At 38.8% G+C, this 16,664-nt stretch overlaps 1 protein-coding gene and 1 pseudogene across 1 annotated transcript in view; both read right to left on the bottom strand.

The window, feature by feature from the left end:
* Positions 1–1,533: 1,533 nt before the first annotated feature.
* Positions 1,534–16,664, bottom strand: part of LOC145461513 (uncharacterized) — a 32,293-nt gene continuing 17,162 nt past the window's right edge. The window contains exon 2 of the mRNA XM_081445653.1: positions 1,534–1,791. The gene's annotated coding sequence lies outside the window, so the exon portion shown is untranslated. The remainder of the gene's footprint in view (positions 1,792–16,664) is intronic.
* On the bottom strand, positions 2,774–6,319 carry LOC145461575 (uncharacterized; annotated as a pseudogene).

The following is a 16,664-nucleotide window of genomic DNA, read 5'->3' as shown; positions in this document are numbered from 1 at the left end:
TGTTATCAGTAGAAACCCGTATTTTATTTCACAATAGTCATTAAGCAAATTCCAGAGTTCTGTTTGGTTCTTTCTGGGTCGGGATTTTGCCATAAGGACCGTTGCCATGGAAACGGTCATAAACTGTGTATTTTTGGTTTTCGAAAGCACGTCCTGAGTGCCATATACTAAACTACTCACTAACACACTAGGTTGCTCAAGCCGCACTGGGGAATATTGGCCTTAGCGCGGTCGATTTTGTACGGACCTCGCTTCGCTCCGTCCGTAATGCCACGATTTTGGGCCAATATTCCCCAGTACGGCTGAAGCAAGCTAGGTTAGTAAGAGGTTAACTGTTTACATTGTTTCTAAGAAAATATCCTCTTAATTACCATTGTGAAAAATACAATATAGAAAAAATTTTAGTTTTCTTTGTGCAAATATACAAGATGCTCATACACTGCGCGTGAACTCTCGGAAATCATGCACTTGATCCCGGCATGCATTTGCTTAGCTGCTGCAGATTAGTGAAGTCAAACAGGAATGCATGGTTTCCAGCGTCGACTACAGCTCTGCACCGATAAGAAAGGGGATAGGGAGTAAACTGTGTGATGATAAAAATGATCTCACTTTATTTACAAGAGGTCCTAGAACACACATCAAAAACTATCTAGTGCTAAATTTAAATTGAATTGAATTTCAAACGCATTAATATAACTATAGAGACAGTTACTACTCGAAAATAATACAAGTTATTTTTCAATTAAATTAAATGGTATTATACGGTGATCAATATCATTTATCAAGTATTCAAACAAAACTTTCTTAACTAAACTACCTAAACTCAGTGATTGATGCGTACTGCAAATGAACAGAATCTGTAAACAATCCAATACACTTCGGCAAAGTATTTTTTCTGCTTATGTTTTGGTTTGTAGAGTTCCTGGACATTAATAAAAGTCAGAAAACTGAGTGACAAAAATACAAAAATACAAAAAATTTAAATTATCGAGCTTTTAATATGATACCACTAAACGACACTTTCTAAAAGTAATGGCGCACTGTTTATATCGCGTCAGAAGTTGTGTCGTGCGCGAGGTGACTCCTGGATGGAACATAACTGGAATCAAGCAAACGCTTATCCTGAACGAGAAGGCAAATTCTAGCCCTGGTAAGAAGAAAATTTTAATTTTTCATACATTATAAACGCTTGTTAACAGTGGCTCGCGGGAGGGGTGAGTGAGAAACATTCTCACCAGGGACAACTTTTCACCATGTAAGTAAGCCCTTAATTTGCGACCGACACTAAACCAACAATCGCTTACTGACAATGGTGGTTTAAATCGAACAGATTTAAGCTTAAAAAGCACTCAGAGAATTGCATTAATTCTCTCTACTTAATTAACATATATGTTTGTTAACGCAAGTTCTGAGAATTTAGTGTTACATCAGGACAATAGCTGTTATTGCAGTTGTCAGCAGTTTCACACACAAACGAGGCGAAAGGGTCAATTCTGCATTGTATTGACCCTTTCGCCTCATTTACATGCTTTTTAAAACAAAAGACTATTTGACCGAAGACTCAACTGCAATAACAGCTATTTATCTACACTCATCACCTGTGTTGATGATCTTTAACTAATGGCTACTCACTTTCTGATCTCTAGCTATCACTTTCATTTCTCGTTCATAGGACCTCTCACACGGAGAAAAAGAGGTAACGAATTTAAACAGTGTTCATTTGATGCATGTGACCGCAATCTTGGATTACAACGCTTGAAAGCCTTGGGACGTGGCTGTTACCATGCGTCTCTGCAAGAACAGAAAAATAACCAATGCCTGTCATTGTTCACCATTTACCCGGAAATTGCGCTAATTTCGGTCAGAATGTAAATGTAAGACAATTTTGGCTGGACCGATCGGGAAATTTTCCAAATTTTCACTATTGGCAAGGATTGGCAAGGATAGCACATTGTTTCTTGTAACGAAACTCTGAGGTAAGTTAGAAATTAATTCTTCGTGACAGGCCAATATGTCTTACATTGCAAAGCTAGCTTTTGCTCCGTTCGACTTAGGGATATAAGATCACAGCTTTTTAGGTCATGTTTAGCAAAATATCCTGACTTGTTTTTAGCGACCAGCCAGTGAGAGGTTGCTATCGAATGTTAGCATAAATATACTAGCGTTCTATCACGTATGCCTGGTAGGGTGCGCTGGGAGCCGCTCCTTTCCGTTTTCAAAGCGTAAGTTTTAAACGACTACTAGATTAGCACTAAGCAATTAGACTATTCGCTCTTAATTTCTATCTGTGATGGTTGACTCCGACTGCGTCCTCTTAAACAATCACGCGATAGAAATCTCCAGTTCACAATCGAGCTGTTAATCAGAGTACTTAAGTGTCTGACTACTGCAATCTCTGCAAATTCGCAATCTCATTGGCTACACAGATACTCAGAGTGCGCGTTCAGTTACTAGAGGTTATTGCGGAAAAGCAAAAAACGTCTAGAAATCACATTGACTTTCGAGTTGATAATTTACATGGTTAGCATAAACACTCACGCTTCATTGGCGAGGGCGAGGCCGAGACTTCGAGAAAACTATCAACTGATAAAAACCCTGCGCGAGTATTCTAAATGCAAAAGATTTGAAGACCCGTTGTTAACATGTTTAGCATGATTTGGATCTCGCAATTTATGACATGAAATGGCGAAAGTTTTGTTAACGTTAATTAGCTGGCCCTTCTCTCCCTCCCTGCCCCCCCCCCGGCAGAAAGAGTTTTCATTCTAAAAAATACTTACCGTTTTATCCCAAAGTCAAATGTCACGTTGTCTCCAATCAGCATAAACGGCGCCCAGTCGGAAATCATGTCAAAGCCGTTACCTCTCATCCACTTCATGGCCTGGTGAAGGGATTCACTTGCACTCTCCCCACGAACAAGATGCTCGTAGAAACGACGCCTCAGCTGCTCTGTTGCTTCGTCACTTATGGCCCATAGAGCCACCAAAACGGATCGTGCACCGGATCCTAAGAACGCTCGGGCAATCCCAACGACTCCTTCAGCTCTAATCTGCCCACGTGCACTATGACAGCAGCTAAGTACCACCAGTTTAGCTCGCAATTGAACTTGTGCAATGTCAGACATCGTCAATAGGTAATCGTCTTCTTCTGGAATCCTGTTAGAAGTGGCTACTGGAGAAAGGGCAATTTCCCCTCTTTCGGCATTACCATGGGCTACAAAATGTATCAGACTCACTGAATGTAACCTTTCAATTACCGCCTGCTTTGTTGCGTGCTGTCCTAACAAAGGTTTAACACCTAGCAGTCGTCCAATCATGACTGCTTCATTTCCTGCACAGGGTAATCTAGAAAAAAGCATTTCTTTTCCTTTGTAACGCACCGTACCGACAACTGGATCCCCAACTATCAGCGCACCAGTCTGACTGTGATAATATGCAGGACTGTCCTGAATGAGCCTGAGAGTCGTCAAAGAAGGAACGATGCGGACTCTGAATTTCTCTGATAAATACGTCCCGCCTTCATCCTTTAACGCTGGAAATGGAACTTGGTTTAAGAAGCGATCAGGAACAACAATGAGCTCGGGCTCCTCAAGTAGATCAGCTACCGGACTAATAAGCATTCTGTAGTGCAAAGAAATGCTCGATTCGGAGTTTTGACTTTCTTCATCTTCTTCCTCTATAAGTCTCAATGCTGCGAGGTTCTTAACGTCATTTAATGATCGATCTCCGCAATTTTCCTCGGATAAAATACCAAAGCTTCGAAAGCTTTTCGCGAAGAAATTATCTAACTTGCCAACTAGTCCGGCACCAACTAGTTTCTCATCCACCGTTATCCTTCGGAAATGAATTATTCCACTTGTCTTGAGAATCCAGAAAAACAGATTATAATCATCGTAAGAAATGTACAGACAAGAAGAATTACTTTCTTTTTTCATAATACTTTCAATACCAATCCACGATTGCGGATCGGCTGAGATTTGGCTTTCAAAAGAATACCGAGTTCCCATTAGGTCTGCTAACGCTCTAGCCCGTGCCAGCTCTAAAACATAAAGTGCATGGTTCGGACTTCTCCCAAAACAAAAAAATGCACTAAGATTCTGGTAGGGAAAGGAACGAACGTCTGAAGACGATATTTTAAAATCGTCGTTGTCCCTTAAGAAACTTCGTAAAGTTTCGCTTCTGTTCATACTCAGAGACAGACAGGCAAACGCTTCCTGGATCTTGTACTGGCATAATTTCACCACTGAGAGATTACAAAGACATTGGAACTCTTTCTCTAAGTCTTCAATGTCTCGACTAATTGACAGAGCCTTCTCAATATAATCTTCAGCCACGACATATTCACCAAGGGATTGATACAATGCTCCTAAGTTGCCGTAATCTGCTGCTATTCCTTGTTTGTCACCAATTTGTATTCTAATTGCAAGTGCTTTCTCAAGATATTCTGTAGCTTTGTGATGGTCACCAAGGGATTTAAACACAGTTGCTAGGTTTCCGTAATCTGCTGCTACTCCTTTCTTGTCACCAATTTGTATTCTAATGGCAAGTGCTTTCTCAAGATATTCTTTAGCTTTGTCATATTCACCAAGAGACAGAAACACAGTTCCTAAGTTTCCGTAATCTGCTGCCTTTCCTCGCTTGTCACCGATTTGTATTCTAATGTCAAGTGCTTTCCCAAGATATTCTTTAGCTTTGTCATATTCACCAAGAGACTTAAACACAGTTTCTAAGACACCGTTTGAAGAGGCTTCTCCCTGTTTGTCATTAATTTGTATTTTGATGGCAAGTGCTTTCTCAAGATATTCCTTAGCTTTGTCATATTCACCAAGAGAGTGAAACAAGTCTCCTAAGTTTACGTAATCTGCTGCCAATCCTTTTTTGTGACCAATTTGTATTCTAATGGCAAGTGCTTTCTCAAGATATTCTTTAGCTTTTTCATATTCACCAAGAGACTGAAACACAGTTCCGAAGTTTCCGTAACTTGCTGCTTCTCCTTCTTTGTCACCAATTTGTAAGCTAATGGCAAGTGCTTTCTCAAGATATTCTTTAGCTTTTTCATATTCACCAAGAGACTGAAACAGAGTTCCTAAGTTTCCGTAATTTGCTCCCTCTCCTCGTTTGTCACCAATTTGTGTTTTGATGGCAAGTGCTTTCTGAAGATATTCTTTAGCTTTGTCACATTCACCAAGAGACTGAAACACAGTTCCTAGGTTTCCGTAATCTGTTGCTTCTCCATCTTTGTTACCAATTTGTATTCTAATGGCAAGTGCTTTCTCAAGATATTCTTTAGCTTTCTCATATTCACCAAGAGACTTAAACACATTTCCCAAGTTTCCGTAATCTGCTGCTTCTCCTTCTTTGTCACCAATTTGTATTTTGATGGCAAGTGCTTTCTCAAGATATTCTTTAGCTTTGTCATATTCACCAAGAAACAGAAACAATGTTCCTAAGTTTCCGTAATCTGCTGCTTCTCCGTTTCTGTCACCAATTTGTATTCTAATGGCAAGTGCTTTCTCAAGATATTATTTAGCTTTGTCATATTCACCAAGAAACAGAAAAACAGTTCCTAAGTTTCCGTAATCTGTTGTTTCTCCGTTTTTGTCACCAATTTGTATTGTAATCGCAAGTGCTTTCTCAAGATATTCCTTAGCTTTGTCATATTCACCAAGAGACAGAAACACAATTCCTAAGTTTGCGTAATCTGCTGCTTTTCCTTTTTTGTCACCAATTTGTATTCTAATCGCAAGTGCTTTCTCAAGATATTCTTTAGCTTTGTCATATTCACTTAGAGATAGGAACATAGTTCCCAAGTTTCCGTACAAAATGGCTTCTCCCTTTTTGTCACCCATTTCCGTCACGATTTTTATGGCGTTCTCATAAAGTTCCTTTGCTTCTTCGTATCTATATTGCTGTTTACATATTTCAGCCATTGCTATTGTAAGATTGGTAACCTCTTTTTTTTTACTACAGCTGCAGTAAAGTAGTTCAAGGAGTTCCCTGCCGTACATTAAGGCTTTTGTATAATCAGGGATAAGACAATACGCCATGAAAATAGTTTGATAGATGCAAATGTTGATTAAATTGAAAAGTTCTCCTTCCCCTTTTAGTACTTTATTATTTAGGAAGATCAAACATTCTTGGCAGACGTCAATGGCTTTCAGACCACGACCAGTGTTGTGAAGGAAAGTAGCAATAACCAAGCCAATAGAGATGGCTTGTAAAATGTCTGTTATGATGCTCATAGCGTCCTTTTCTATAAGCCCTGTCAAACGGATGACACGAATCAACATTTGTAGCTATTTCGAGTAATAACATACTTTTGTACGTCTTTCTACCTAATTGTGTAAGTGGGTAATGGCGAATTCAAAGCTGGGGGTAGTCCTGTTATGGACTTGCATTTCGTTATAGGAGAGCAGAAACAGTCCCAATCTAGACAAAAGAAAACTGATGAAAATACGAGGCCGTTGGTTGAACGGAGTTAGTTGTCTTTGCGTGTGTGAAAACCGTCGTCTTGATCATTTCAGGGCAATGCGTTTTTTCTTAGAGTTGCATCTGCCATTTTGGTTTTCTTTTTTTCCAGCAAAAATCACCGGTGAAGTTGAGGTTGCTTACAAGTCTTGTTTTAGCTTTTCATTATTTTTTTGAGTCCAATTTGTTAGGCAGAGGAATGTTTTGAAGTTGCATTATCTAAGCAAGGGCAAGTTCCAACAAAAAATTTAACCACATATCGCGCCTGGATTGGTTGATCTTTTCTAAAGCTGATATCACCAAATTTAGAGAAACAGAGGCTTATATTTAAAATTGACAGTTTGAATTAACTCATTACGGAAAAAGGGATCAGGAGAAAACAGCATTACTATTTAGTTAAGAGACACTTCAACAAAGGCAAATAAATTAAAGACAACTAAAACCAAATGAAGGCGAATACCAAAATTAAAAAATGTGTATCAAAAGCGAGATCTTAGATTCAACTGATGTATTTACGAGTTTCATTTTATAGAATGTGTCCGTCAAAGCCTGTTTTCTGTTTTCTTTTTGTTTAACTCAGTTCTCACAGGTATTGTTATGACTTTTTATCGATCCCAAAATTACTTTATCAGTGTTGTGTCCTTCAAAATCTCTACTCTGGCCTATTAATAAAAGTGTGGCCGAGCAGATTGCGTTCGATCAGTAAAAGAAAAATACACTGGACATAGCCGAGCGCAGTACCATTCACATCTTTTTAAAATATATGACAAAACTATGTATCTGGTGTGCGACTGCTATTTTCAGTTCTGGCTACTCTGCTCAAATGACCGTGATAATTTAGTATTTTAATGGTTCCAGTTTTGTCCAATCATTGGGCTCGCGAAAGTCTCCTTTTTTTTATGGAAAAGGCAGAACGACTGAACAGTTAACGTGATGATTTCAATCCTACATGAATAACAAAACTAAATCTGATTTGCACTCACCACTTGTGCTGAGTCACTAGAATGAAACAAAAACCAATATGCGCCGACAACGATTATATTTCCTGTAAAAATTGTTAAGAGGGAAAAGTTAAGCAGATTTTTACTCGACAACGGTATCTCCAAACAATAATTCGTTTGATTTATTTCTTCGCGTGACTGACAGCACTCAAAAAGTGAAGAAAATCAGTCACGCGATTCATGAAAAATCTCTTTCAGTGTAAATTGAAACTAGTAAACATCGCTTTGAATACACGTTATATGTGTGTGAAACGGTATCAATCACGAACAGCTTAAAGTTTCCAAACTTACCGTGTTCTGTCTCTCGATCTTCGGACGAAATTAAATCAAAAGTGATAGAGACTGAAGAACAAAAACAAATGCAAATTAAATAGTGGAATTAATTAATTACTGATAGCAAACTCCAATGCCTTTTAAAGCATATTGCGCTGTTGACTATAGTTAATAGACTGAAATGATTATTAAGCCCGACAAAGTTCTTTGTTGTATGTTTTTGTTTTCATTTCGGTCTTGATCGTGCTTTAAACACAGACTATATAACTTAACTGAAACGTTTCGGTTATGTGGTTTATGCCTATTATATACAATCGCAAAACGAAACACCGTTTACAGTGTGGACCTTCCAACATAAATCGTGGCATCTTTGTTTGCTCTTTTGAAGTTTGTCAAGTTTTGAAACTATATACCCCTCTACTAACTATGAGTTGATTAATGAATAAACTTTACATTCCTCGCCTTCCTTTCATAAAAACTAACTGACTTGCTCACAAGACAAATACGACAACTAAAGACGAATGGCTGTTGCCATCGTTCTGTTGTAATTCTTCATATTTGTTATATGCGAGTGCTCATTTCATAATTTACTTTGCACGATCTCATTGAGTTCCTTCTGCCGCCGTCTCATGGTAACAATATCAATTGACAGAACTAAAAACTTTCTCTTTCTTACAGCAAACAATTGAGTTTGGGATTTATTATCACGGCATGATTGGGTGAAGGTCTTGGTTATCATATATGAGCTCTATAGTGTTCTAACTGGTTAAGATAGAAACCAGATGATGCAAAGTGAAACTACGAAAACCACGTGAGGGGTACTCGATATTTCGAGAAAACACTGATTGTCATAATATGTCATGCATGGAAGATCTATTCGAAGTTTCTGGAGTGTCAAAACGTAAACTTGGCGGAATATGCGAGATAAGCTGAAAATCATGGCGGGATGTGGAATGCGGGATGTAGGATTCGGGATACAAATATCTTGGCCTGAGCAGCATGTGCTCATTTCAACCAGGAAGTGCGGGATAAATTTGATATTGAGGGGCGGGATGTGGGATAAAAAACACCAAATCACAGTTACTCAATGCCTGGAGAAATAGATTTACCTTTCGAAAGTGTTTGGAAACACTAATGAGTTTGTAAAACAGTTTTCCAATCGCGTTTCGGTCACACCAGCGTCATTAACTATAACTGGTTCAAATTAGTCTTTAATAACATGACGTTAAAGTTAAAAGTAGTTCTTGATTACGGTCGATGCTACGGCAACAAATTCTCCCAGGTTCTTTCTTTGCATTCAAAAATTAGATCGACTGCAGACAGTTTACTTAATGATTTCAGTCTACTATGGATAACAAAGCTATTAAAATAGTGATTTATACTCACTGGTTTTGGTGAGTCGACCACAATGAAACCAAAATGACAATGCGTCAATAACAAGACCTTTTCCTCTGAAAAGTAGAAGAGAAGGAAAGTTCAGCAAATTATTACGGCGCAAACGATGCTTCCAAAAAATTATTCGCGTGACTTAATTTTTCGCGTGACTCACTAATAGCTCTTACAAGAAAAAGACAATCAGCCACGCGATTCATGGAAACCTCTCCAAGTGCAAATTTAACGTATTTAAAATTGGCTATACTTGTTATATTTGCATCCAAGCAACGTTATCAGTCATGGACAGCTTACAGTTTATAAACTTACCGTGTTCAGTTTCTTAATCTTCTGATGAAAATGAAACCAAAAGTGATAGAAACTGAAAGAAAACTAAGAGAGTTTCCCTGCAAGACAATGGGAGTTCAAATGGGAGGTCAACACAAAATAAAATTGAAATAAATTTCAAGCATTGAGCGAAAAAATCAAATAAAAGCACTCGAATGCAAGTTGCAATAGCTTTGAAAGTATACTGGGTTTCTGACCATTGATACTAAATGGAAATAGTTATTAAGCAAGGCAAAGTTCTTCGTTGTATGTTGTTGTTCGCTCTTTGGAAGAGAAAGTAAAATTAAACCAATTAGCACTGCGCAGACGATTCTTGCAAAAAAATTATTCGCTGACTCACTAATACTTCTTACAACATGAAGAAAATCAGTCACGTGATTCATTAGTTGCTCTATGTACACCCAACTCTATCAGTCATAGACAGCGTGCTGTTTATTACCGTATTCAGTTTCTCGATCTTGTGATGAAAGTGAAGCCAAAAGTGAAAGAAACTGAAAAAACACTGTAAGAGTTTCCCTGCAAAGTAAGTGGAAGTCAAGGAAAAATGCAAATTAAATTTTGTATAATTTTCAAACGCGGCTCAAACCAATTGAAATTAAACACTTCTTCTAAAGTGTGTAATTACATTCTTTGCTATCTCCATTTCTTATCAACGTACTAATGGGAAAGTCCAATAGCTTTAAAGGCATATTGAACGTGCATCACTTCGTGTACAGGGGATGAATGTTTCTGCCAAAATTGTTTCCAGTACAGTGGAATCCCGCCTTACGGTCACTTCATTATTACGGCCACCCTTTGTCTCAAGACTATAAATTAATTTCTACTCACCAGTCTTTTCAGATCAACAAGATGAATCCAAAATAAAATCGCGTCAACAACAACAACTGTTTCAATAATAACAAAAAAGAAGTTAAGCAGATTATATATGGAAAAGCGTTACTTCTAGCCAGCATTCATTCGAGCGACTATATTTTCTTGCGTGACTGATTGTTAGAGCTCGCAACCCAAGTAACATTTGTCACGCTATGCATGCAAATTTCTCGCAGGGGAAATTATTTAATAGTATTTAATATTGACTTTTGTAGCAGTGTTATAGGCTCATGTTTTGAAGCACGATGTAAATTTACAGTGTTTAGTTACACTATATTGACATCAAAGTGAAACCAAGAAATCACATTGAGGAAATTTCGCTGTAGGATAAAGGCAGACAATGACAAATACAAATAGAATAGCTGGAAGACAGCTAAATAAAAGAGTAATTCTAATGAGTGTCACATTCTTTGCTATCTTTCATTTTCATATACAGACGAGATAGCCCAAATTTCAAGGAAACAGATGATTGTATCACGCATGCGTTTGTCGGTATTTGGGATTGTGGGTTTAAAACAGGGTACCGGAAAAATATACCTTGTTTTTGGTGGAAAGATCATTAGCAGTCTTCGGCGAGCGGGAGGCGCAGCTCTTTTAGAGTTAATGGCGGGATACAGAATTATAATATAGAAAACAGGAAATCGCATTTTCATTGTAAACTCTACAGTTTCACTGAACTGATTTCTAAGGAGCGCGCACGAGCTCAATGACCACCAAATACCCCTCTAGAGGCCACAAGAAAAAAAACAAAGATACAAAGAAACAGAGAAACAAAGAAACAAAACAAAACAAAACAAAATTACTACTACTACTGTTCAGAGTTCATTCGTTATCCTCGTTTCCCTCCCTGGATCCTCCCTCCCTCAGTGGGGTGACATACGCGCGGCTATAAATTGTTTTGTTTGATTTGTTGTGGACACTCAAATTATCAATCGAAGAAAATCGAACTTATTTTTGGCGACCTAATTCAAGATATATGCGAACGATATTATTCGAGTTTGACTGGTTCTTAATGTTGGTAGAACAAAACATGCCAAATTTGAGTTAGTTATCGTCCTTACAGTGAGGCCAGTATGTGTACAGCATTTCGTGACTGAAAGAGACCCGTTCTGCGATAGAGTTAGGTTCTACTTCAGGGGTGTAGCTAGGAGGGCCCTGGGGTGCCCATGACCCCCCTTTTATAAGCCTTTTTTTAAGCAAATAACCTACAAAAGTTGCGAAAACGACATGACAACCTGGTGAGTACTCTCACTTTGACACATTGTGACCCCCCCTCCCCCACCCATTTGAAAAATCCTGGTTAAGCCCCTGTTAACTTAGGGAGGGGAGATGATCAATATCTTAGTAAATATAATAGAGGTGCGTTCATGATCCATTATAGTCTTATCTCAACCCTTAATGTATTCGCCCATACCCGGTTGGTAGGGACATGAGGCATTAGCTAAAGCAGATCACTAATCGAGTGCTAGCAGACTAGTGCTGGCAAAAGCATTTGATTTGGGATATCGAGACCATAAACACTAGACCAATCAATTGTATGAGGAGGTTTTCGGGATATCCCGAATAAGCGAGATGAATATGGTAACTGTTAACAGTGGAAGCCGAAATTATACAATGTTAGAAACAAAATATAATTACGGCTAACTTACCGTTACGCAGCAGACTGTGTACAGCCGTTTGCTCTCCTCAAGAAAAACTGCAGAGGGGGGTCTATGTGACATTGTTAATATAGCGTGTTGTTCGCATAAATTATGGTTCTACAAAATTATTTCAGTTTCAAAGCATCTGACGCCACAAGTGGAAAGAGAAAAAATAGGAAAAAGAAATTGCCGTATGCACCTGAACTTTGCACTGATAAAGCCATTCATGACTTCTGCGAAGCAAATCACAGAACAAACAAGCTTCGAGTTCGAATTCAACCTTCCCTATGTTTCTTTTTTATGAATATGGTAACGAGTTATCATTCTCAACTGAGAGGACAAACAATACAAGATTAGCTGCTTACCATAGTAGAGCTTCCTTTGAAAACTGAAAACTACGAAGCATTCCGGTGAGAAACGTATTTTGTACTTTTATTCAAGCGGAACTGCTTTCTTAGGGAATACATTATTAGCTCAAGAAACACAAAATACACCTTAAGAACTGATCCAAACAAAATAAAACTGACTGGTCAGATTTTATTCCTCGTTGTTCTAAGTGCCTCCCCCACCCCCTCCAGGAGGGTATCGGGTGTAAATTGTCTAGTTTGATGTGCCACCCGAGTAATCAAACGTAGAAAGTCGAACGAAGTTTTGCTGAGGGTAAATCAAGCCATTTGTGTACTACTAAAGTGGAGTTAGTACTGTTGCTTGTACAAAACAATCCCATACCAAAACCTTTTTTTGTTAGCACAGTAGGGCTCAGTTGTGCGTGAAGCATTTTGTTCCAGCGGAAGGAGAACTCAGGGTATTGCTCTTCTTGAGTCGGTGTGAGAAATGGACAATTTCTTCCTTACCGAGCTATAATAAAAGGTGTGTTATCGATTATTGCAGTCTATCGGCTCAAGCCTGAAGTCGGGAAGGATGTGTAGTAATAACTTAAGCTAGCTAAAACAAAACATGCCAAATTTGTGTTAGTTTTTATCTTTACGGTGAGGTAACTTTATCTGTACAGCATTTCGTAACTGAAAGAGACCCGTTCAACGATAGAGTTAGCTTCTTGTTACGGGTAGGAAATGATCAACGTCTTTGTAAAGTGACTATCATAGAGGTGTGTTCTTGATCCACTACAGTCTTATCCCAACCCTGAACGTATTCGCTGGTAGCTGGTTAGTAGAGACATGAGGCATTAGCTAAAACAGGTCACTAATAGAGTGCTAGCAGACTAGTGCTGGCAAAAGCATTTGATTCGGGATATCGAGACAATTTCTTCCTTAGCGAACTATATGCTGGTTTTCAGTGTCACGCAATTCAAAATAGATTAAAATAAAAGTCAAAACCGGTCAATAGATAAAGTCCAGAATCTGGGATATGAAAGAAGGTAAATATACAAAGACTCTCGCCAAAATTCTGGTCACAGCAATTTTTCTCATGCGAGATATGCGGAAAAATTTTTTACCCAAATTTATAGAGATTTGTATGGAGACGCCATGCTGGTGCCCGTCGGTATGGGCACCAACATGGCGGCCGGAAACCAAGAGAAACATCTATCACTGAGTTTTGCTACAAAAGCGTGAATTTATCCCTCGAGGAACTCTAAAACATTAAAATAATACTTTTTCTAAGACATGAACTGTTCAGATAGCCAAGTTTCCCGAAATAAGTCACTTTTTTAACCATCATGACAGCTCTCTAGACCGTCATGTAAATGCCGTGTCACGCATAGAAATTCAAAAGTAGTGTATCACAAACCCAAGAACCCATTCGAAGCGAAAATTTGTATGAATATTAGTTTTCAGCTGCTCTTATACATCATCATAGTAAAATCTCAGGAAGATCAATAGTTTTGTACTTCGAATTTTGGTGACGTCATGTGAAAACCAGCTATAATAAAAGGTGTGTTATCGATTTATTGCAGTCTATTGGCTCAAGCCTGAAGTCGGGAAGGATGTGTAGTAATAACTTAAGCTAGCGAAGGCAGGTCACATATCTTCTCCTGACAGATTACTGCTAGCAAAGGTTTAAATTCGAGACCTTCGTGCTTTAACCAAAGCGCAATAAAATCGACTGGGACGTTTTTCTGGTATCCCGAATAAACAAGATGGATATGGTAAAATTCCATTAGCAGAAGCCGACAACAGCGACTAACTTACCGTTGCGCAGTAGTTTGTGTACAGCCGTCCGATCTCCTCAAGAAAAACTGCAGAAGGGTGTTTGAGTGTTACTGTTGATAATTCTGTTGCTCACATAAATTATTCATCCGTAAAACTATTTCATTTTCCCAGCATCTGACGTCATAAGCGGAAACAACAAGATAAATTGCTGTCTGCACCTGAATTTTGCATTAGGCCGTTTATGAGCTTTTCTATGTTCACCGATAAAAAACCAGACCGCTCGGAATAATTTCGTCATGTCCAATGTTGTTTGATACTTTAGTTCATCGATCTTTTAAATGTCAAAGTATTGAATGACAATTTCACACACAGGGACACCGTAAATTTATTATTTGTGTCAGTCTCTTGATGATATTCGTCCTAATTCTCGTTGCCGACAGGCCGTGAAGTCACAGAACCAAACAGCTTCGAGTTTGCTATTAGTCTCGACTACATTTAATTGTTAATTGGTTAAGAAAAGACCAAAAAATAAAGGACAACTTTTACCTACCACAGGGAATTTCAGATTGGAAAGGGTCGAAATTGAATTCTATGAAACATTCAGAAAAAAGGATGATATATATTACGCCGGGGTTTGGCAGAATGCGCGATGGGTTTGAACAAGAGGCAGGGTACGGGATATGACACTTCTTCGCAGAAGCCTAATATGCGCTCTTTAAAAATTAATGGCGGGATACGCATTGACAAACAGCAAATTGCGAATCGTTTCTTAACTCCACGGTGTCACTAAAATGAACTGTGAGGAGTGGATTTTATCTCAAGCGGCAGAAAATACGCCTCCAGAGGTCGTCTAAAGAAATTGTCCTGGTATTTTTTTTCTCGTTATACTTAGTAGTTTCGTCCTTCCGGCAGCTTAATGTAATACGCGGTTTTGAAGTTATCAAGATCGAACAAAATCGAAAGAAGTTTTAATGGAGCTAAACCAAACTACATAAGAACGATTCAATTCGTGTTTGCGGTACTTAATATTGCTTTTGTTCTTTTTTTTTTTTTTTTTTTTTTGTTCTTCCGTACAGTAAGGGCAGTATTTATAGAACATCTGTTTGTGGCGAAAAGAAACCTCAGTTCAGGATCAACCTGTCATGATTAAGGTGTTCACTTCTACTTGGGGTGGATTGATTCATTGCAACTCTGAATGTGGTAAATTCGAAAAACTAGTTAAGAGGGAAATAAAGCATTTGCTTATGAAGGTCACTAACAAACTGTTAGCAGATTATTGGTGCCAAGAGCATTTGATCTGGGACCTCAAGATAATAGCCACTAGGCCATACAACTATACGAGGAGGTTTTTTTTGATATCCCGAATGAGCAAAATGGGTATGGTAATTTTTATCAGTCGAACTTTAAATCAAATATTCTTTTAAAACTAAATAATGAGTAACTTACCGTTGCGCAGTAGTCTGCGGTTAGCCGTCCGCTTTCCTCAAGAAAAATTGCACAGAGACTTCCGAGTGTCACTGTTCATAATAGGGTCGCTCGTGTAATTGACATTGCTGATTCATAAAAGCATTTCAGTTTCACAGCATCTGACGTGCCAAGTGGTAACAAAACGAAATTGTTGGGTTCACGTGATTTTGTCATAAGGCCATTTATGACATTTGTGCATGTTCACAGATATTCACGCAATAATTGCTCAACAAGAAACTGAAATGATATCGAGTTACTTCCCCTGCGACCAGAGGAAAAAACTATCTAGAGTGTGTTACATCTTTTCCTATCTGACATGCTTTAAAGACAAAGGGCGACTTTAGAAGAACTTAGCCTGCGAGAAGGCTCACCTTTGAGTCACGCGCGCGAGCGGCAAAGAGCAATGCGATGCGGCGGGAAGAAGTCTGGTGAAAAGGCACAAACTTTACTTTCTTGTCTCGCAGCTTCGCCGCCCGACTACGCACTCGCCGCTATGCCACGCGCCCTTGTGCTCCAACGTGAGCTCGCTCGCAGGCTAAGAAAAATTTAGCTGATGTCGCTCGATATTTTGTAATTAACAAGATTTGTAATCATCAAGACACGAGAGATTCATGCGTGAGCCCGTCATGGTCGGACGTAGTTTCTGAGCGAAGCTTAAGTTTCCTTCTTTTATAATATTTCCTTGGTATTTTCGACCTTAATCACATCTTGGAGTGATGCTATGTAGTGCGAATTTCAATGAAGAAGACTAGTGGGAAACATAAAAGAGGAGAAAGAGGTTCATTGGAAGAAGATAACGTTTCGAAACGATGCAATATGGCGGATAGTGTCGGCGAAGTCCAACTGTTGCAGCCACTCAGCCCGAACCAAACCTAATTGACATCAAGGAGATGCTAGTTGACATACAAACTACAGTTGCAACGATACTCAGGGAAAACCAAGAACTGAAGCAAGAAATTCTAGAGCTGAAATCCGCCCTAAATGCCAACCAAAGGGAAACGGAGAAGCTTAAAACGAAACTTACCAAAGCCGAGAAAGCAAATGACACGTTGAGGAACGAGCTTAACCACACAAGAATGAAACTAAAGGATCAGATTGAAGAAATGAATAACTTAGACG

The sequence above is a fragment of the Orbicella franksi genome, chromosome 1, assembly GCF_964199315.1.
Source record: "Orbicella franksi chromosome 1, jaOrbFran1.1, whole genome shotgun sequence".
In the NCBI taxonomy this organism is placed as follows: domain Eukaryota; kingdom Metazoa; phylum Cnidaria; class Anthozoa; order Scleractinia; family Merulinidae; genus Orbicella; species Orbicella franksi.
This window is presented reverse-complemented; position numbering and strand designations above follow the sequence as displayed.